At 53.2% G+C, this 23013-nt stretch overlaps 1 protein-coding gene across 1 annotated transcript in view; it reads right to left on the bottom strand.

Moving 5' to 3' along the window:
- The window catches only part of LOC121272651 (TNF receptor-associated factor 3-like), a 61677-nt gene extending 38922 nt beyond the window's left edge, over window positions 1-22755 (bottom strand). The window contains exon 1 of the mRNA XM_041179353.1: window positions 22550-22755. The gene's annotated coding sequence lies outside the window, so the exon portion shown is untranslated. The remainder of the gene's footprint in view (window positions 1-22549) is intronic.
- Window positions 22756-23013: the final 258 nt, after the last annotated feature.

Below are 23013 nucleotides of genomic sequence, written 5' to 3'. Positions count from 1 at the left end.
CACACAGGCAGACAAATACTCACAGACACACACAAACACACAAACGCGCACAGACACACAGACAAACACAAACACACATAGACATACAGACAAACGCACAGACAGACAGACAAACACAAACACACATAGACATACAGACAAACGCAGACAGACAGACAAACACAAACACACATAGACATACAGACAAATGCACAGACAGACAGACAAACACACAGACACACACACCCTGACACAAACACACAAACCCTGACAGACACAGACACACACACATGCACAAACATGCAGACACAAATGCAGAAAAACACAGACATGCAGAAACACACACAGATACATACATACACAGAAACACACAAATACATGTAGATGCACACACAAACACAGAGTGATGAATGTGAGGCTTTATAGGATAGTTATGTTTAAACTGTCTCCTTTAATTCAGGGGAAAATGGAGTATTTTGAAGAGGGTCATGTGACCTCTGACTAGTTCTACGCAGAGACAAGTCCATGTGATCTGGTTGCTATGAGGACAGGGATCCCAGGCAGGGTGACTAACTGTCACGGATTTTCTGGGCTGATTCCGTAATTCAGCTTATTGTCCCCCACCTGAGGTCAGGGCCTCCCAGGACGTGGTTTATCCCGGGTTTGTGTCTGCGCATGTGCCGACTGCAGCAGATCAGTGTGTTTCGAGCTCCCCAGTGGGTGTGTGGGCGTGGGGCTGTGCTGGAGGGTATCAGGCTCAGGGAGGGTCTGCGGTGCTAAATCTCACCCATGAGTCAACGACTGAACATGCCGTGATCTCACCAACCCCTCCCCCCGCAACACCATCTCACCAGCACCCCTCCCCACCCCCCACCCCTCCGCACCCCCCACCCCTCCCCACCCCCCCACCCCCCACCCCTCCGCACCCCCCACCCCTCCGCACCCCCCACCCCTCCCCACCCCTCACCCCCCACCCCTCCGCACCCCTCACCCCTCCGCACCCCTCACCCCTCCCCACCACTCACCCCTCACCCCTCCCCACCCCTCACCCCCCACCCCTCCGCACCCCTCACCCCTCCCCACCACTCACCCCTCACCCCTCCCCACCCCTCACCCCCCACCCCTCCGCACCTCTCACCCCTCCCCACCCCTCACCCCCCACCCCTCACCCCTCACCCCTCCGCACCCCTCCCCACCCCTCACCCCTCACCCCTCCGCACCCCTCCCCACCCCTCACCCCCCACCCCTCCGCACCTCTCACCCCTCCCCACCCCTCACCCCCCACCCCTCCCCACCCCCCACCCCTCCGCACCACTCCCCACCCCTCACCCCTCCCCACCCCCTCACCCCTCCCCACCCCCCACCCCCTCACCCCATCATTTTTGGTTTTTATTTCAGTTGAGAGCCCTTCTGAGCTCGGGTTTCTGGATGCCCAACGTCCAAGGAAGTCACATCTGAAGGCCTTGGGTCTCGGCAGGAAACCAAGTTTTTACGAGTCTGCTGAGATTTCCTAACGTGGGGGAGGGGTACAGGAAGGCCGGAGGGTGGTGGGGGGGGTGGCTGTTGGTGGCATTGGGGTGCTCTCAGTGGACCCCTCACTTCCCGATGCCGGGTCCCTCGATCAGGCAGCTGCCTTTGAAGGAGGGGCCCCTACCCCCAGAGGCCCACTAGCAACCCCGACAGGCTTTGCTTTTCCGACTGTCCCCTCACTGGGAGCCCCCTGCCCCGCCACTGGGTAAACACCAGCGGTGCTGGGGGTGAGGCCCTTAAGCGGGCATTAATTGCCCACCCAAGAATCGCCATTGGAGGGGGGGGGGGGTGGCAGGCAGGGCGAGGTGTTCATCCACGAGCCTTCCCAAGCCGAGTTTAAGCGAGATGGGGCAGCAAAGTGGTGGGGTCCCCCCCACCCCCCCTCCTCCACCCGATTAAATCCCCCCACCAGCCACCAAACGCACTTGGGGGCCTGTGGAAGGTCATTAAATTCTGCCCCGAGTCAGTCAGACCAAAGGAGCTGGGAAAAGAGAACCTCTAACTGGCGCTGCCAGGCCAACAGGAGAAAAGTACAAGTGAAGAGCTGGTGAGGGCACAGCCCACGTTTGAGGAGACAAGGAATAGTTAGAGACCGTGCAGCCTACAGACGGGCAGGGAGTCCATTCGATTATGCTCAAAGGGCTGAGTGAACAGGCCCTGCTTTATAAACAAGCTGGACCTTGATGAAGCAGGAGAAGCAATCTTACTAATGCCAGGAGGAGCTGGGCTTTAAACTTTAAGACTACATTGTCTCCAGGTACGAGCACAGAGTGGGGTTTTCTTTTGTGTTAAGTAGTTAACTTGGGAGTATCTTTGCTGTAGTTTAGCGTATCAGTTGCCTTCTCAGTCACGTTTAGTCGCTGTTGATCTTAGTTGGTTTGTTACAGTAAAAGTCTTAAAGTGTGAAATTTTGCTGTGAGATTCTTTGCGTAGGTCACTGGAAATTCAAATCTCTTAACTGTTAGTTATTGGTCAATATGTGGATTATAACAACACACACAAACATGCACACAGACAGAAACACACACACAAACACGCACACAGACAGAAACACACACACAAACACGCACACAGACAGAAACGCACACACAAACATGCACACAGAAACACACACACAAACACGCACACAGACAGAAACACACACAAACACGCACACAGACAGAAACACACACAAACACGCACACTGACAGAAACACACACACAAACACGCACACTGACAGAAACACACACAGAAAAATGCACACAGACAGAAACACACACACAAACACGCACACTGACAGAAACACACACAAACACGCACACAGACAGAAACACACACAAAACACGCACACTGACAGAAACACACACAGAAACATGCTCAGAGAGACACGCATACTCATGTGTGCAAATCACATGCAGAATGATGCACACAGAAACATGTACATCCAGACCCAACAAACATGCAAATGCAAGTTAATGGGGTTGATGGATTCCAAGGAGCAATTCACCTGCTTACTGGGAACCGGAGTTCAGTGTCTCAAGCCCTGGAGATGGGGCATGGTGGGGGGAGGAGTACAGGCTGACCTCCATGCTTCTCCCAAATAGCCATTCTTCCGAGTGGTTAGGAAGCTATTGAACCATGTTGGGCTTCACAGCACCTTCTAAACAGGGATTGGCACTTCTCTGCAAACAGAGAAACAGGAGGAGGCCATTCAGCCCCTCCAGCCCATTCTGCCACTCAACTAGATCATGGTTGATCTGCGTGTTAACTTTCCTGACTTGGTTCCGTAACCCTTAACACCCCTACCCAACCAAAATCTATGAATCTGAACGTTGACGTTTGTTTTTACTTCAGCATCCACCCCACCCCGCCCCCCCCCCACAACCCCCAGCCACCCCCACCTCACAAGGAATATAGTTTCTCCTGTTTTTTGATCCCTTCTAAACTCAGGGAGCCAGCAGCTCAGCAATGCTCTCCCACCGGGTGGACAGATAGGCTTTTCCCTGGCTCAGTTCCACTCTCTCTCTCCCCCTAGGCCCCAGGCCTCAGGCCTCAGGCCCTGCGGCAGCTGTGCCTGTGCAGGTGGTGGTCCTGGAACCCCCTCATTTCTCTATTCGTAGGACGCAGCAGTACCAACCCCAGTGCCCCAGCTGACTCCCTTTATAACCTTTAGAGCAATTGAATAAAACTAATAAACTGATTGACAAATTGACAGCCCCTTAAAGGGCACTGTAACTAAAAGCAAAAACGTTAACCAAACCTCATCAAAATTAAATTAAAATGCCATTTTGGGGGCCGATGATGCATTCCAGCCCCTGTGGTACCTACCAGTCATGGAAGGCAGGAAATAGTTTCTCTGTATCTCCCTATGTCAAATCCTTTCATCGCCTTAAACACCTCAGTTAGATTGCTTCTTTACTACCTATACTCAAAGGAATAGCCTAATGGAGCTTGTATCCTGGGCTCCTTGCGAAAAGGAAGCATTTTAGTGGTGAAGACTTGCTGCAAGGGCACATTTTAAAAAGGCCGTGGGCAGTCAGGACCAACCCATGGCTCTTGACCCCAGTTACAGTGAATCAAGGACCTGCATTGTCGACAAATGGATTCCAACTCCAATCGGCTTTGGAGAAGTATTGTGTTTTCTCTCAAATGGATGAAACTAGGTTGGCAGAAAAGAATTGCAAGAATGGTTCTGGGTTTGGAGGGGGCAATGGTGAGACCCCTGTGAGAGACTTTAACTTCGAGGTAGTGAAGTTGGGATTGCTTTCCTAGGGGCAGGGAAGGTCGAGAGGAGATTTGACAAGAGGCGTTCAAGATCACGAGGGGTCTGGACAGAGCAGAGAGGGAGAAACTGTTCCCACGGGCAGAAGGGTGGAGAGCTGGGTGGGCACAGATTGGCAAGGGAACCAAAGGCAACAAGAGGAAACACCTTTTTTCACGCAACAAGTGGCTAAGATCTGGCTACAAGTGAGGGGGCAGGGGACTCAATCATGGCATTCAAAAGGGAATTGGATAATTAACCGAAGAGAAAAATTTGCGGAGCTATGGGGGGGGAGAAATCGCAGGTGAGTAGCATTAAGTTACTCTTACAGAGAGCCGACACAGATATACAAGAGCACAAGAAATGGGAGGAGGAGACCATTCAGCCCATCGAGCCTGTACTGCCATTCAATACGATCATGGCTGATCCTGGGCTTCAACTCCACTTTCCCACTCCCCATATCCCTTAAATCCCGGAGAGATCAAAAATCTGTCTATCCCCAGCCTTAAATGTTTTCACCGATGGAGCATCTGCAATCCTCTGGGGTAGAGAATTCCAATGATTCACAACCCTTCGAGTGAAGAAATTTCTCCTCATCTCAGTCCTAAATGATCGGCCCCTTATCTGGAGACTATTGCCCCCGTTGTGGGCTGAAGGGCCTTCTGTGTTGTAACTCTTGCACTGGATGGGGTGCAGAGGAGATTCACCAGGATGTTGCCTGGGATGAAACATTTAAGTTATGAAGAGAGGTTAGATAGACTTGGGTTGTTTTTGTTGGAGCAGAGAAGACTGAGGGGTAACCTGATCGAGGTGTACAAGATTATGAGGGGCATGGACAGGGTGGATAGGGAGCAGCTGTTCCCCTTAGTTGAAGCGTCAGTTACGAGGGGGCATAAATTCAAGGTGAGGGACAGGAGGTTTAGGAGGGGATGTGAGGAGAACCTTTTTTACCCAGAGGGTGGTGACAGTCTGGAACGCGCTGCCTGGGAGGGTGGTGGAGACGGGTTGCCTCACATCCTTTAAAAAGTACCTGGATGAGCACTTGGCACCGTCATAACATTCAAGGCTATGGGCCAAGTGCTGGTAAATGGGATTAGGTAGGTAGATCAGGTGTTTCTCACGTGTTGGTGCAGACTCGATGGGCCGAAGGGCCTCTTCTGCACTGTGAGATTCTGTAAAGTAATGACCCTTTTCTGGGCCATTAGAAAGAGCGAAATGCTGTGCCTGGCAAAACAACGGGACTTTGTCTAAAGTAGTCTTTGATTTTTTTGGGATCCATTCAAACGGAATTCCTATTTTAGGAATCATTACTCAAAGCACTGCCCTGAGGGTGTGACTCTCACCTCAGCGTCAGAAGGTTGTGGGCTCAAGTCCCACTCCAAGACACAACTCACGGTCAGCCCTGCTGGAGCACAAAACAATGCCAAGGAGAAAGAAAGACTTGCATTTATATAGCGCCTTTCACTACCGGTTGCATTCCAAAGCAGTTTACACACACACACACAAAAAAGAAATCACTTCAGTGGTTGTGATGTAGGGAAACAGCAGCAGCTGACTGGCACACAGCGAGCTCCCACAGATAATGTGGCACTAGTCAGATCATCTGTTTTTTGTGATGTTGATTGAGGGATAAATATTGGCCCGGACACCGGGGAGAGCTCCCCTGCTCTTCTTTGATATAGTGCTTCAGGATGGGTTACATCCACCTTAGAGGGCAGGTGGGGGGGAACCTTGGTGGGATAGCCAAAGGACAGCACCTCTGACAATGCAGCACTCCCTCAGCACTGCTCTGGAGGACCTCCTGGGCATCGTTTTATGCTCCAGCAAGGCTGACCATGGGGAAGGGTCGCTGTCTAAGACCTTTCTGCCACAGTGCACCGAGGGGCTGGGAATTGTATAGACCCTTCGGGCTGTACAGCTCACAGTGAATGTCTGCATTGAATACTAATTGTATTATAATTGTACTGAAGCACCTCAGACTGCAACATGATGTACGTTAATAACTCCAATCCCATTGCACTGCCTGACTGCCTGTAATAACCAAATCGAAATGATTATAATATTCATTGGTTATATTGATGCACCTCATGATCCATGTGTAAAAGTGGAATCTGATTGTACTTTTTGTGATGGATGTTTAGAAATGTTTTGCAATGTTCTTCCAGATATTTTATGAATAAAGTATATTTTTCAAAAGTAAAAACCAGCCTTGAAGTCAGTCTAGGAGTCGGATTTGAACCCACGACCTATTGGCTCCGACGAGCCACACTTCAGTGCAGCAGTCTGTGTAATGATGTCTAAAATAGGAATTCAGTTCAAATTCGTCCCAAAATAAAACAAAAGATTTTTTTTTTAAATGTTCTATTGTTTTGTCAGATGCAGTTCTCTCTGGTTAACAGTCCAGGGAAGACTTAGTTTAGAATGAGAGACAATTATAGCACAGGAGCTGGCCACTCAGCCCATTGTGTTCCTGCTGGCTCCATAACAGTCTCACTCCCCTGCCTTCTTCTCCCTTCAATTCTTTTCCCTTCAGTTAATAATCCAATTCCCTTTGGAAAGCCAGGATCGAACCTGCCTCCACCACACTCTCAGGCAGCACATTCCAGATCCTAACCACTCGCTGCGTACAAAACATACAAGTTAGCAGCAGGAGGAGGCCATTCAGCCCCTCGAGCCTGCTCTGCCATTTGATAAGATCATGGCTGATCTGACTGCATCCTCAACCCCACTTTCCTGTCTGCGCCCCTCCCTCCTTCGATTAACAGGTAGATGTCCATTAACCGATAAAAAGGCAGCAGAAGACATTTTGTGATTCACAACTACTTTATTGTTAAGCAGCAGGTCAGTGCAAATACCAGTCTTCACTCTGCCCTCTGGACCCTCTCCTTCTCCAGAAGCAGCCTCCAACTTGGTTTGGTGGGGGGGAAGTAGACGGAAGGTGGGGGCAGGTGGGCTGGGAGAGGAGGAGGTGGGGGGGAAGATGGGTGGAGAGGGGGGGAGGGTGTTGGGAGGGGGGGAGAGGGGAAAGGGCAGGAGGGGGTGCAGGTGGGCGGTGGGAAAATCCAGCTCTTAAGTTCAGGCTTCAATGAGCGTCACCAGCTCTCTACTCGCCCTGGAGATTTACTCTTAAAGGGACCTGCGTTTCTAACATTGTCACCCTTGACAATCAAGCCGATAAAAATAAGGTTTTCCTCCTGTCGCCTTTTGTTCTTTTGCCAATCACCTTAAATCGGTGCCCTCTGCTCCTTTACCCTTCTGCCAGTGGCTCTGTAACTACAGAGTGCTAGCATTGGAGGAAAGGACTGAATGGCCTCCTGGGGGGTGGGGGGAGCGGGGAGGGGGGAGCTATCCAACGTGTGAGCCTGAGATTACGGACAGGGTCTCTTGAAGGCACTCAAGGAAGGCCTGCTTTTCATAAAGTGCCCGTCCATGACCCCAGAGCGCTGGACAGCCAATGAAGTGTAGTAAGAAGCAAGGCAGCCAATCTGTGCACAGCAAGATCCCGCAAACCACAATGGGGCAACGACCAGATTGTCACGTTCTTCTCTTCGATATAAACAATAATGTGGGTTCTTTATTCGACAATCGGAGTATCTACAAGTGATGTTAACTAGGAGGCTAATTATATGCGCAACTCCTGCTGCTGCTGCTCACAGTCCTGAATCGGACTGATATGTCACATCTCGTCAGTGATTGGCAGCAGTTTAAGGTACGCTCCCTTAAAGGTACATGCACCTCATACCGCAGCACAGGTGACCTCCTCTAGGTGATGCAGGTTGAGGGATAAGTATCGGCCCAGGACGCCGGGGAGAACTCCCTGCCCTCCTTCGAAGAGCGCCATGGGAATTCTCCACTTCCACGTGACAGGGGGGACGCTCACTGTGACGTTGTCACCTGTTCCTTGTACATGAGGTTCGTGAAGCTGGCAGCCACAGTACCTGGGCAATCAGCAAGACCTGTTTTCAACACTGTGCCACCAATCAGAGAGGAAGTCCCCTCTCTCCACCCCCTGCCAGCCCCCCACCCCCTCCACCACTGTATTTCCACAAGTGGGTGGAGGGTGTGTTATTCTGCTGGTTGTATTTTTTTGTGCCTCGCCCAGTAGATTGGGTGGGTAGGGAGAGTGGGTGCATCAACGGCTGACTGACTTTCCCAAGTTCGTGCATCAAAGTAACTTCTTAATGGCACCCTCCATCCCATGGGAGATAATCAGCAGGACTGGGACCAGTTCCAAGATTGAGGATTAACCCAGGGTCCCCGGGAGACTGAGGTGAATAATGCTTTTGGAAAACCTCAACCAGCCCACCCACTAACAACAAGCAATCTCGCCTCACCCCCCAGTGCACCAGGACAAGCGAGATCTTTCACACTGAAGTTAGAACTCCGCAACAGATCAAAGAAACAAACCACTTTGATCTTATAGACTAATTCAAGCTGTCAGCTTCGTATTAGGGAGAGACAAAACAGAACCCTATGACACAATTTTTAAAAATTAGCTCACAGAATATGGGTGTCGCTGGCTGGGCCAGCGTTTATTGCCCATCCCTAATTGCCCCTTGAGAAGGTGGTGGTGAGCTGCCTTCTTGAGCCGCTGCAGTCCATGTGGTGTAGGTACACCCACAGTGCTGTTAGGGAGGGAGTTCCAGGATTTTGACCCAGCGACTGTGAAGGAACAGCCGATATATTTCCAAGTCAGGACGGTGAGTGACTTGGAGGGGACTTGCAGGTGGTGGTGTTCTCATGTGTCTGCTGCCCTTGTTCTTCTAAATAGTAGTGGTCGTGAGTTTGGAAGGTGCTGTCTAAGGAGCCTCACTGAGTTGCTGCATCTTGTAGATGGTACACACACTGCTGCCACTGTGCGTCAGTGGTGGGGGGAGTGAATGTTTGTGGATGGGTTGCCAATCAAGCGAGGCTGCTTTGTCCTGGATGGTGTTGAGCTTCTTGAGTGTTGTGGGAGCTGCACTCATCCAGGCAAGTGGGGAGTATTCCATCACACTCCTGACTTGTGCCTTGTAGATGGTGGACAGGCTTTGGGGAGTCAGGAGGTAAGTTATTTGCCACAGGATTCCCAGCCTCTGACACTATAATAAAATAAGCTATTCATATAATAAAAATAGAAAATTCTGGAAATACTCAACAGGTCTGGCAGCATCTGTAGAGAGAGAGACAGAGTCAACGAGTCAAATATTACTCTTCAGAACTGAAGGAGGATAGAAATATGGGTGGGGGAGGGGGAGGAAGAGCAAGAGGGAACAAGGCCTGGGATAGGGTAGAGGGCTGGAGAGATTAAGTGACAAAGATGTCATGGAGCAAAAGACAAAGGGAATGGGAATGGCTGCAATAAAGAAACAAAATATTTGTCCCGAGTGAGTGTTAATGGCAGAACAATGAACAGCTGTCTCAAAGCAGGCGTGAAAAACAAAACTTAGGTTGGCACATGACAAAAAAACGGAATCAAAAAGGGACAGAGCTCAAGGTCTGATACAGAGTGCGGAAGGCTGTGAAGTGCCTAACTGGAAGATGAGGTGCTGTTCATCCAGCTGGCTATCCCAGATCACACATGATACAAGACAGGGGACATAAGGAGGCCACAAAGGGACGTAGATAGGTTACGTGAGTGAGCAAAGATCTGGCAGATGGATGTTCGCTGATGTTTGCACAATGTCCAGCACCATTCGCAACTCCTCAGATACTGAAGCAGCCCATGTCCAAATGCAGCAAGACCTGGACAATATTCAGACTTGGGCTGACAAGTGGTAAGTAACATTCGCGCCACACAAGTGTCAGGCAATGACCATCTCCAACAAGAGAGAATCTAACCATCGCCCCTTTATATTCAATGGCATTACCATCACTGAATCCCCCACTATCAACACCCTGGGAGTTACCATTGAACAGAAACTGAACTGGACTAGCCATATAAATACTGTGGCTAACAAGAGCAGGTCAGAGGCTAAGAATCCTGCAGGGAGTAACTCACCTCCTGACTCCCCAAAACCTGTCCACCATCTACAAGGCACAAGTCAGGAGTGTGATGGAGTACTCCCTACTTGCCTGGATGAATGCAGCTCCCACAACACCCGAGAAGCTCAACACCATCCAGGACAAAGCAGCCTTGCTTGATTGGCACCCCATCCACAAACATTCACTCCCCCCACCACCGACGCACAGTAGCAGCAGTGTGTGTACCATCTACAAGGTACACTGCAGAAACTCACCAAGGCTTCGTAGACAGCACCTTCCAAACTCATGACCACTACCATCTAGAAGGACAAGGACAGTAGATTGATGGGAACACCACCACCTAGATGTTTCCCTCCGAGTCATTCACCATCCTGACTTGGAAATATATCACCGTTCTTTCACTGTCACTGGGTCAAAATCCTGGAACTCCCTCCCTAACAGCACAGTGGGTGTACCTACACCACAGGGACTGCAGCGGTTCAGGAAGGCAGCTCACCACCACCTTTTCAAGGGCAACTAGGGATGGGCAATAAATGCTGGCCCAGCCAGTAAAGCCCACCTCCTGTAAATGAATAAAATTCATATGTTTGTATGTGTGAACTCAGTATAGATACAGGATTGGAAATTAAACCTCCCATTATGGTTCAGTCTCACACCTGAGTTGAAATCTCAGGGGGCTAAAGTTCCAGGGTATTTATTTTCTGATTTTTCAATGTTTCTGTACAACCGGTTAATGAAATCAAATGAATTTCATCTATTTTAACCCAACAACTAACCGGCTTACAATGGCGATCAGTAAACCACCACTCTGCACCCTCCCCCACCATGCCCCTCTCCTCACCCCATGCTGGACGTGCCTGGAGTCACTAAGTTGTTTAATGTGTGCTCTATTAAAACGCAGTGAATAACAAACTCAAGCCTACCGTAGATACCTTCTCAGGTGCCGAGAGCTCCTCTAAGCACGCGCCCCCCCCCACCGCTTACTGGCCTTGGGAGGTCTTTTCATGTGTATTAATTCCCAATTCCCCAAAATGGGCCTCAAGTTAATACTGGGTCAGCCGGGGCTAAGTAAGAACTGTTCAACCGCTTTCTGCTATCGTAAAGACTGGCGCTTCTGATCCGGTTTTACTTTAGTTCAGTCCGTACAACCTACAAACTGCATCACAATACAAAAATAACGAAGGCGCCACCCTTTCTCACACTGGTGGGTCGATTAACCCGACTTGAACAAAAGCCATCCTACTGCACAGCCAACCTCTTCACACAATCATCGAATTGGCCGGCAGCTCCTTGAGGTGGGGGTTCCGTCCAAGTGAGGGTCGGAAGTCCTGATTCCAGCCCATCAACGCCCCTCGGGGCTGCTGAGATCATCCGGGATGTGCTTCCCATCGACTCCTGGGATGGCCGGATGGGCACAATCCCTGCCCCACGTGTTTTAATGAGGTCGTCCCTCGTTCTTCTAAAGTCGGGGGGGGGGGTGTGGGTTTCGGGTCCAGCGAACCCAATCTCTCCTCGTGGGACAACCCCATGACCCCTCCCTGGCCCCAGCAGCGAGTCCATTGAAGCCTCATTGTATCCCCTGTCCTGGGAAACCAACCCCTTTCATGGCAGCTTTTAACTGAATGGCGCATTTTACAGAAACATCTCACGATCCTTCCAATGAAAGGAATAATCCAAATAAACCCCAAATGTGACATAGCCATTAATCCATTTAGAATGATCAATTATTTCAGTGCAGGACCAGACCAGTCAATCCACATCTCCCAGTAACATGGGGGCCACATAGTCCAATTCCAATGCTCCTCCCACTCCCCTTTCTTATCCCACATTTACATTCTCAACCTTAACAAGCTAATCCTCTTTCCAAGGAGTCTTCAAAGGTTAATTGTCCTAAAATCAGGGTCTATTTAAAATTATTTTATTGTTAGAAGGCAAATAATTGGATCAAGCCAACAAGCGAAAACTATTGTCTCTAACAGGAGGGTTAGTAACTAGAGAACGCAGATGTAAGATATAAAAAAACAAAGGGGAGATAGAATCATAGAATGGTTACTGCACAGGAGGAGGATATTCATCCCATCGTACCTGTGCAGTCCCTCTGAAAGAGCAATTCACTGAAAACCACTCCCCAACTGCCCCTGAAGATGCTGACTCTCTCTCCCCCTCCCCTGAAGGTGCTGACTCTCTCTCCCCCTCCCCTGAAGGTGCTGACTCTCTCTCCCCCTCCCCTGAAGGTGCTGACTCTCTCTCCCCCTCCCCCTCCCCTGAAGGTGCTGACTCTCTCTCCCCCTCCCCTGAAGATGCTGACTCTCTCTCCCCCTCCCCTGAAGGTGCTGACTCTCTCTCCCCCTCCCCTGAAGGTGCTGACTCTCTCTCCCCCTCCCCTGAAGATGCTGACTCTCTCTCCCCCTCCCCTGAAGGTGCTGACTCTCTCTCCCCCTCCCCTGAAGGTGCTGACTCTCTCTCCCCCTCCCCCTCCCCTGAAGGTGCTGACTCTCTCTCCCCCTCCCCTGAAGGTGCTGACTCTCTCTCCCCCTCCCCTGAAGGTGCTGACTCTCTCTCCCCCCTCCCCTGAAGATGCTGACTCTCTCTCTCTCCCCCTCCCCTGAAGGTGCTGACTCTCTCTCCCCCTCCCCTGAAGGTGCTGACTCTCTCTCCCCCTCCCCTGAAGGTGCTGACTCTCTCTCCCCCTCCCCTGAAGATGCTGACTCTCTCTCCCCCTCCCCTGAAGGTGCTGACTCTCTCTCTCCCTCCCCTGAAGGTGTTGACTCTCTCTCCCCCTCCCCTGAAGGTGCTGACTCTCTCTCCCCCTCCCCTGAAGGTGCTGACTCTCTCTCCCCCTCCCCTGAAGGTGCTGACTCTCTCTCTCCCCTCCCCCTCCCCTGAAGGTGCTGACTCTCTCTCCCCCTCCCCTGAAGGTGCTGACTCTCTCTCCCCCTCCCCCTACCCTGAAGGTGCTGACTCTCTCTCTCCCCCTCCCCTGAAGGTGCTGACTCTCTCTCTCCCTCCCCTGAAGGTGCTGACTCTCTCTCTCTCCCCCTCCCCTGAAGGTGCTGACTCTCTCTCCCCCTCCCCTGAAGGTGCTGACTCTCTCTCCCCCTCCCCTGAAGGTGCTGACTCTCTCTCCCCCTCCCCTGAAGGTGCTGACTCTCTCTCCCCCTCCCCCTCCCCTGAAGGTGCTGACTCTCTCTCCCCCTCCCCTGAAGGTGCTGACTCTCTCTCCCCCTCCCCTGAAGGTGCTGACTCTCTCTCTCCCCTCCCCTGAAGGTGCTGACTCTCTCTCCCCCCTCCCCTGAAGGTGCTGACTCTCTCTCCCCCTCCCCCTCCCCTGAAGGTGCTGACTCTCTCTCCCCCTCCCCCTCCCCTGAAGGTGCTGACTCTCTCTCCCCCCTCCCCTGAAGGTGCTGACTCTCTCTCCCCCTCCCCTGAAGGTGCTGACTCTCTCTCCCCCTCCCCTGAAGGTGCTGACTCTCTCTCTCCCCCTCCCCTGAAGGTGCTGACTCTCTCTCCCCCTCCCCTGAAGGTGCTGACTCTCTCTCCCCTCCCCTGAAGGTGCTGACTCTCTCTCCCCCTCCCCTGAAGGTGCTGACTCTCTCTCCCCCTCCCCTGAAGGTGCTGACTCTCTCTCTCCCCTCCCCTGAAGGTGCTGACTCTCTCTCTCCCCTCCCCTGAAGGTGCTGACTCTCTCTCTCCCTCCCCTGAAGGTGCTGACTCTCTCTCCCCCTCCCCTGAAGGTGCTGACTCTCTCTCTCCCCTCCCCTGAAGGTGCTGACTCTCTCTCCCCCTCCCCTGAAGGTGCTGACTCTCTCTCTCCCCTCCCCTGAAGGTGCTGACTCTCTCTCCCCCTCCCCTGAAGGTGCTGACTCTCTCTCCCCCTCCCCTGCAGGTGCTGACTCTCTCTCCCCCCCCCTGAAAGGTGCTGACTCTCTCTCCCCCTCCCCCTACCCTGAAGGTGCTGACTCCTCATCTCTCCCCCCCTCCCCTGAAGGTGCTGACCTCTCTCTCTCCCCCTCCCTGCAGGTGCAGACTCTTCTCTCCCCCTCCCCTGAAGGTGCTGACTCTCTCTCCCCCTCCCCCCTCCCTGAAGGTTGCTGACTCTCTTCACCTCCCCCTCCCCCTACCCTGAAGGTGCTGACTCTCTCTCTCCCTCCCTGAAGGTGCTGACTCTCTCCTCACCCTCCCCTGGAGGTGTGCTGACTCTCTCTCTCCCCCTCCCCTGAAGGTGCTGACCACTCATCCTCCCCTTCCCCCTGAAGTTGCTGACTCTCTCTCCCCCCTCCCCTGAAGGTGGTGGGACTCTCTCTCTCCCCCTCCCCTTCGGAAGGTGCTGACTCTCTCTCTCTCCCCCTCCCCTGAAGGTGCTGACTCTCATCATCCCCCTATCCCCTGAAGGTGCTGACTCTCTCTCTCCCCCTCCCCTGAAGGTGCTGACTCTCTCTCCCCTCCCCTGAAGGTGCTGACTCTCTCTCCCCCTCCCCTGAAGGTGCTGACTCTCTCTCCCCCTCCCCTGAAGGTGCTGACTCTCTCTCCCCCTCCCCTGAAGGTGCTGACTCTCTCTCCCCCTCCCCTGAAGGTGCTGACTCTCTCTCCCCCTCCCCTGAAGGTGCTGACTCTCTCTCCCCCTCCCCTGAAGGTGCTGACTCTCTCTCCCCCCCCCTCCCCTGAAGGTGCTGACTCTCTCTCCCCCTCCCCTGAAGGTGCTGACTCTCTCTCCCCCTCCCCTGAAGGTGCTGACTCTCTCTCCCCCTCCCCTGAAGGTGCTGACTCTCTCTCCCCCTCCCCTGAAGGTGCTGACTCTCTCTCCCCCCCTCCCCTGAAGGTGCTGACTCTCTCTCCCCCTCCCCTGAAGGTGCTGACTCTCTCTCCCCCTCCCCTGAAGGTGCTGACTCTCTCTCCCCCTCCCCTGAAGGTGCTGACTCTCTCTCCCCCTCCCCTGAAGGTGCTGACTCTCTCTCCCCCTCCCCTGAAGGTGCTGACTCTCTCTCCCCCTCCCCTGAAGGTGCTGACTCTCTCTCCCCCTCCCCTGAAGGTGCTGACTCTCTCTCCCCCTCCCCTGAAGGTGCTGACTCTCTCTCCCCCTCCCCTGAAGGTGCTGACTCTCTCTCCCCCTCCCCTGAAGGTGCTGACTCTCTCCTCCCCCTCCCCTGAAGGTGCTGACTCTCTCTCCCCCTCCCCTGAAGGTGCTGACTCTCTCTCCCCCTCCCCTGAAGGTGCTGACTCTCTCTCCCCCTCCCCTGAAGGTGCTGACTCTCTCTCCCCCTCCCCTGAAGGTGCTGACTCTCTCTCCCCCTCCCCTGAAGGTGCTGACTCTCTCTCCCCCTCCCCTGAAGGTGCTGACTCTCTCTCCCCCTCCCCTGAAGGTGCTGACTCTCTCTCCCCCCTCCCCTGAAGGTGCTGACTCTCTCTCCCCCCTCCCTGAAGGTGCTGACTCTCTCTCCCCCTCCCCTGAAGGTGCTGACTCTCTCTCCCCCTCCCCTGAAGGTGCTGACTCTCTCTCCCCCTCCCCTGAAGGTGTTGACTCTCTCTCCCCCTCCCCTCCCTGAAGGTGCTGACTCTCTCTCCCCCTCCCCTGAAGGTGCTGACTCTCTCTCTCCCTCCCCTGAAGGTGTTGACTCTCTCTCTCCCCCTCCCCCTCCCCTGAAGGTGCTGACTCTCTCTCCCCCTCCCCTGAAGGTGCTGACTCTCTCTCCCCCTCCCCTGAAGGTGCTGACTCTCTCTCCCCCTCCCCTGAAGGTGCTGACTCTCTCTCCCCTCCCCCTCCCTGAAGGTGCTGACTCTCTCTCCCCCTCCCCTGAAGGTGCTGACTCTCTCTCCCCCTCCCCTGAAGGTGCTGAACTCACTCTCTCACCCCCTCCCCTGAAGGTGCTGAACTCTCTCTCTCAACCCTCCCCTGAAGGTGCTGAACTCTCTCTCTCTCTCCCCCTCCCCTGAAGATGCTGACTCTCTCTCTCCCTCCCCTGAAGGTGCTGACTCTCTCTCCCCCTCCCCTGAAGGTGCTGACTCTCTCTCCCCCTCCCCTGAAGGTGTTGACTCTCTCTCCCCCTCCCCTGAAGGTGTTGACTCTCTCTCTCCCCCTCCCCCTCCCCTGAAGATGCTGACTCTCTCTCCCCCTCCCCTGAAGGTGCTGACTCTCTCTCTCCCTCCCCTGAAGGTGCTGACTCTCTCTCTCCCTCCCCTGAAGGTGCTGACTCTCTCTCCCCCTCCCCTGAAGGTGCTGACTCTCTCTCTCCCTCCCCTGAAGGTGTTGACTCTCTCTCCCCCTCCCCTGAAGGTGCTGACTCTCTCTCCCCCTCCCCTGAAGGTGCTGACTCTCTCTCTCCCTCCCCTGAAGATGCTGACTCTCTCTCCCCCTCCCCCTCCCCTGAAGGTGCTGACTCTCTCTCTCTCCCCCTCCCCTGAAGGTGCTGACTCTCTCTCCCCCTCCCCTGAAGGTGCTGACTCTCTCTCCCCCTCCCCTGAAGGTGCTGACTCTCTCTCCCCCTCCCCCTCCCCTGAAGGTGCTGACTCTCTCCCCCTCCCCTGAAGGTGCTGACTCTCTCTCCCCCTCCCCTGAAGGTGCTGACTCTCTCTCTCCCTCCCCTGAAGATGCTGACTCTCTCTCCCCCTCCCCTGAAGGTGCTGACTCTCTCTCTCTCCCCCTCCCCTGAAGGTGCTGACTCTCTCTCTCCCTCCCCTGAAGGTGCTGACTCTCTCTCCCCCTCCCCTGAAGGAGTTGACTCCCCCTCCCCCTCCCCTGAAGGTGCTGACTCTCTCTCTCCCTCCCCTGAAGGTGCTGACTCTCTCTCCCCCTCCCCTGAAGGTGCTGACTCTCTCTCCCCCTCCCCTGAAGGTGCTGACTCTCTCTCCCCCTCCCCTGAAGGTGCTGACTCTCTCTCCCCCTCCCCTGAAGGTGCTGACTCTCTCTCCCCCTCCCCTGAAGATGCTGACTCTCTCTCCCCCTCCCCTGAAGGTGCTGACTCTCTCTCCCCCTCCCCTGAAGATGCTGTCTCTCTCTCTCCCCCTCCCCTGAAGGTGCTGACTCTGTCTCTCTCTCCCCCTCCCCTGAAGGTGCTGACTCTCTCTCTCTCCCCCTCCCCTCAAGGTGCTGACTCTCTCTCCCCCTCCCCTGAAGGTGCTGACTCTCTCTCCCCCTCCCCCTCCCCTGAAGGTGCTGACTCTCTCTCCCCCTCCCCTGAAGGTGCTGACTCTCTCTCCCCCTCCCCTGAAGGTGCTGACTCTCTCTCTCTCCCCCTCCCCTGAAGGTGCTGACTCTCTCTCTCTCCCCCTCCCCTGAAGGTGCTGACTCTCTCTCCCCCTCCCCTGAAGATGCTGACTCTCTCTCCCCCTCCCCTGAAGGTGCTGACTCTCTCTCCCCCTCCCCTGAAGGTGCTGACTCTCTCTCCCCCTCCCCTGAAGGTGCTGACTCTCTCTCCCCCTCCCCTGAAGGTGCTGACTCTCTCTCCCCCTCCCCTGAAGGTGCTGACTCTCTCTCCCCCTCCCCTGAAGGTGCTGACTCTCTCTCCCCCTCCCCTGAAGGTGCTGACTCTCTCTCTCCCTCCCCTGAAGGTGCTGACTCTCTCTCTCCCTCCCCTGAAGGTGCTGACTCTCTCTCCCCCTCCCCTCAAGGTGCTGACTCTCTCTCCCCCTCCCCTGAAGGTGCTGACTCTCTCTCTCCCCCTCCCCCTCCTCTGAAGGTGCTGACTCTCTCTCTCCCCCTCCCCCTCCCCTGAAGGTGCTGACTCTCTCTCCCCCTCCCCTGAAGGTGCTGACTCTCTCTCCCCCTCCCCTGAAGGTGCTGACTCTCTCTCTCTCCCCCTCCCCTGAAGGTGCTGACTCTCTCTCCCCCTCCCCTGAAGGTGCTGACTCTCTCTCCCCCTCCCCCTCCTCTGAAGGTGCTGACTCTCTCTCTCCCCCTCCCCCTCCCCTGAAGGTGCTGACTCTCTCTCCCCCTCCCCTGAAGGTGCTGACTCTCTCTCCCCCTCCCCTGAAGGTGCTGACTCTCTCTCCCCCTCCTCTGAAGGTGCTGACTCTCTCTCTCCCTCCCCTGAAGGTGTTGACTCTCTCCCCCCTCCCCTGAAGGTGCTGACTCTCTCTCCCCCTCCCCTGAAGGTGCTGACTCTCTCTCCCCCTCCCCTCAAGATGCTGACTCTCTCTCCCCCTCCCCTGAAGGTGCTGACTCTCTCTCCCCCTCCCCCTCCCCTGAAGGTGCTGACTCTCTCTCCCCCTCCCCTGAAGGTGCTGACTCTCTCTCCCTCCCCTCAAGGTGCTGACTCTCTCCACCCCTCCCCTCAAGATGCTGACTATCTCTCCCCCTCCCCTCAAGATGCTGACTATCTCTCCCCCTCCCCTGAAGGTGCTGACTCTCTCTCCCCCTCCCATCAAGGTGCTGACTCTCTCTCCCCCACCTCTGAAGGTGCTGACTCTCTCTTGATCTCACCTGATGGTGGTAACTCTCTTTTCCCCCCCCCACTCCTGCAACTTCTGACTCTTCTCCTCCTCTCCTCTCCCCTCCTGCCTCTTACTGGGGTACAGGCCCAATGACACCTTCATCCACTCGCTAATACATCGCTGACTTCACTGAGCTGCCAGCTCTGGCTCACTGGACAGTGTGCCCATCTGCCAATCAGAACGATGGGCCTTCGCATCCAGCCTAACACTCCCAGTGCAGCGCTGAGGGAGTGCTGCATGGTCTGAGATGCTGCCTCTCGGCTGAGCTGTTAAAGCAAGGTCTGCCTTCTCAGGTAGACAAGCAGATCCAGTGGTAAAGAAGAGCAGGGGAGTTCTTCCTGGTCTTCTGGCCGATATTTACCCCCTAAACAACATCATCTGGTCGATATTACGTTGTTATTTGTGGGATCTTGCTGTGCATGAATTGCCCGTTTTGTTCCCTAAATTTGGAAATAAAGTACATAATCAATCGTCAGGTGCTTTGAGATGTCCTAAGGCTATGAAAGGTGCTATATAAATGTAGGTCTTTTATCATGATGTAGCTGGTACACAAGATTCAAACTCTCAGGGTGACACAGTTCAGAGAGGGCTTTAATTTCATTGGCTCTATCCTGATGGTGTGTGACGATCACTAAAATGAAGCCCCACATAAGAATTGCTGGACAAGAGCAGGCTGAGGTCTGTGGGTAGCGCACTTACCACAAAGTTTTGAGTTCAAGTCCCCCTCCAGTGCTTGAGCCCAAAAATCAAGGCTGACACTCCAGTGGGAGTGTGAAATTGTCCATTTTGGCAGGAAGAATAAAAGAGAAGCTTATTATCTAAATGGTGAGAGTTTGCAGAGCTCTGAGATGCAGAGGGATCTGGGTGTCTTAGTGCATGAATAGCAAAAGGCTAGTGTGCAGGTACAGCAAGTAATTCGGAAAGCTAATAGAATGTTATCATTTATTGTGAGGGGAATTGAATACAAAAGTAGGGACGTTATACTTCAGTGATACAGAGCGCTAGTGAGACCACATCTGGAGTACTGTGTATAGTATAGGTCACCTTATTTAAGGAAGGATGTAAATGCTTGGAAGCAGTTAAGAAAAGGTTTACCAGACTAATACCTGGAATGAGCGGGTTGTCTTATGAAGAAAGGTTGGACAGGTTAGGCTTGTATCCACTGGAGCTTAGAAGAGTAAGAGGTAACTTAATTGAAACCTTTAAGACCCTGAGAGGAGTTGACAGGGTGGATGCGGAGAGGACGTTTCCTCTTGTGGGAGAATTTAGAACTAGGGGTCACTGTTTAAAAATAAGGGGTCACACATTTAAAACGGAGATGAGGAGAAATTTTTCTCTCCGAAGGTCGTGAGTCTTTGGAAAGCTCTTCCTGAAAAGGTGGTGGAAGCAAAATCTTTGGATATGTTTAAGGCCGAGGTGGATAGATTCTTGGTAAACAAGGGGGTGATAGGTTATTGGGGGTAGGCGGAATGCAGGTTTGAGGTTACTATCAGATCAGGCATGATCTTATTAAATGGCGGAGCAGGTTCGAGGGGCCGAATGGCCTACTCTTGCTCATACATTTGTACGTGCAGTACGGGGGGAGTGCTGCGCTGTCAGGTGATGAGATGCTAAACTGAGGCCCGATCTGCTGATGTAAAAGATCCCTCGGCACTATTCTGAAGAAGAGCAGGGGAGTTCTCCCCAGTGTCCTGGCCAATATTTACCCCTCGATCAACAGATTATCCGGTCATTGTCGCATGGCTGCTTGTGGGAGCTTGCTGTGCGCAAATTGGCTGCTGCATTTCCTACATTGCAACAGGGGCTGAACTTCACAAAGTACCTCGTTGGCTGTAAAGCACTTTGGGACATTTGATGGCCATGATAAGCATTACAGGAATGTAATTCTTCCTTTCTAGTGTGTCCTGTGATCAGCCAACTATCGATTATTCTACAACAGGCCCAAACACGGGGCCAGGAACTCTCCCGGGTACGTGGAGACCTTTGGTCTAAAATTCATCTACTTCTCCCCAAACCTGCCTCAACCTCTCATTTACTCTGTCGCAAAATGTTATTCCGAAAGGAACCTACTTTCTACCCGTGACCTACTCTCCAACACCATTAAGATTGGGTTTATGATAATTCCACAGCTGTTGGCTAACAAGACCACTGGCAACACAGCTCTGTAACAACTCACAGCACAACACCCAGGAGAGTTGCCAACTCTGGTTGGACTTATTCCCAGGTGTTTCATCACACATCTCTCCAACACCAGCCTTTTTACACCCGCACCCCCACCCCACCCCCGCAACAGTTTTAGAACGAATTCAACAGAAACCTTCGAAGGGAATGAAGAAAGGGAAACATTTTGTCTTCATGCCCACAATGATTGTTCCTCCTGGGCTTTGACCCCGCAGCAGTGTCCAGCAGTTTAATCTTCGATTCCTGGAGCGTCCAGGGCAATCCTGGAGGGTTGGCAGCAGCCTACTGATGTGTCGTTGTGCCATTCCTCTCCTGAAGGTGTTGGATGCACAATGTGTTATTGTTCTCAGGGCACCGACTGCCCTTTCCTTACCCCAAAAGAGCCAATTTCTTGTGCGCTGGCTTGTCCAGGCAGGGCTATTCGACTGCAGAAGGCCAAGAGCTCCCCCCCTCAAGGTTCATTATTGGACCAAGCCTGAAAAAACTTTACACAAAAGCAACTCAGCCTCTGCTTGTAGGATCCACCTTCCGAATGCAGAATTGCCAAGTAAAGGTTATTAAGGGAATGTCTCTAAATTACATTCACAGACTGAGGTGAAACATTCACACCTCCAAGGCAGCATAAGAGGCAATCAATGCTGATCCCCAACATTTCTCCTCGAGATCCCAGAGCACTGAGCCCAAATTCCTAGGGCCTGGAATCAGCTAACAAGTCTGGAACTACCTCGAACCTGTCTAATTAGTGTGGATAAATCATTATGGCTAGACCAGGTGCACTATTGGGTGATCACAGACACTGCTCTTTATCCACATCCTCTCTTCTTAATTAAAACAAGGTATTGTTTGTCCATATAGGCACCCACACCCCTTCTGCTAAAGCAAAGCAAAAAGCTGGACAGATGCAGTGACACTTAACACACTTAATTCAAGCAGGGGGGGATAGGAATAGCTTCAGAACGCATTATGTTTGCAATCCTTGCACACTCACTTGGTAGCCTGCCCACCTCTAAGTGAGAAAGTTTCCCACTCAAGAGACACGAGCACACGATGCTCCCAGTGCCAGTGCTGAGGGGGTGCTCCCTGTCCGAGGTGCTGCCGTTCGATTCAAGCCTCTGTTTGCCCCCTCACCCCACCCCAGTGGCACAGCTTCAAACGGCAAGGGAATTCTCCCCGGTGTCCTCGGCAAACGTTTACCCCTCAACCATAATAAGTTTTTTAAAAAAGCAGGTTATCTGGTCATTATCACACTGCTGCTTGTGGGATCTTGCTGTGCACACACTGCAACAGCGACGAGAAGCGAAAAGGAAATACTTAATGGTGGTGGGGGTGGGGGGGGGTGGGTGTTGGGGGTAAAGTGCCTTGGGATGTCCTGAGGTTGCGAAGGGCGCTAGATAAATGCAAGTCTGTCTTTTCTTCTAACGCAACCAGTAACCATTGCCAGCCCCCGAAAGACCTCCGAACAGCGGCCTGAACTCCGGCAACGCTCCAGATGTTTTAGCCGCTGTACTAACGCTGTGCCCACCGCACCACCCCCCCCCCCCCCCAACACAATGCATCGGCAAACGAGGAAGGTACCTTCCCTTCCCCACTCCCAGACTCTCAGCCCAGCTGTGCCTGCTTAATGGGCAGACCACACATTACAACCCTTCTTGCAGAAACAAAAACGAATCACCATTTCGCCGCCTGCAACAGCCCACAGCAAGCCCAGGATGAAGACACCCACTCACCCTGAGGAAAGCCGCTGTAGCCAAACAGTCTCAGGCTAAAAGTGTCCGGATCCCCTTTGCAACCCAGGTCAGTGCACCGGCCATGCTCCTGATCCCCACCCGCTCCTGAAGGGACTGGCAGATTATAGTAAGAGGACGCGTCTCCAGGAGTTAGCAGCTGTGACCAGGAGTCCCTCTGAGCGAATCCTTGCTCTGCTGAACACTTTTGGCAGTGGAAAGCACCGAGGGTTGTCTCTCACCCTTTTCTGAATTGGTCCCTCTCCAACAAGTTGAGAGAGAGAGAGAGAGAGAGAGAGAAAAAAAACGATTTCCTTTGGAAATCCCCAATTCAGCTCGGACCTATGATCACTCCTCCTCTGTGTAACCCCTTCGATGCAGAGTTCATGAATTCACTTTAGTATCGACAAAGCAGAAGGAACAAAACCCCCAAGAGAAGCCACGAGTGATTTCTAATGTGCAAGAAC

Source organism: Carcharodon carcharias, chromosome 34 (assembly GCF_017639515.1).
Source record: "Carcharodon carcharias isolate sCarCar2 chromosome 34, sCarCar2.pri, whole genome shotgun sequence".
Classification (NCBI taxonomy): Eukaryota; Metazoa; Chordata; class Chondrichthyes; order Lamniformes; family Lamnidae; genus Carcharodon; species Carcharodon carcharias.
The sequence above is the reverse complement of the archived record's forward strand: the minus strand, read 5'-3'. Positions and strand labels throughout refer to the sequence as shown.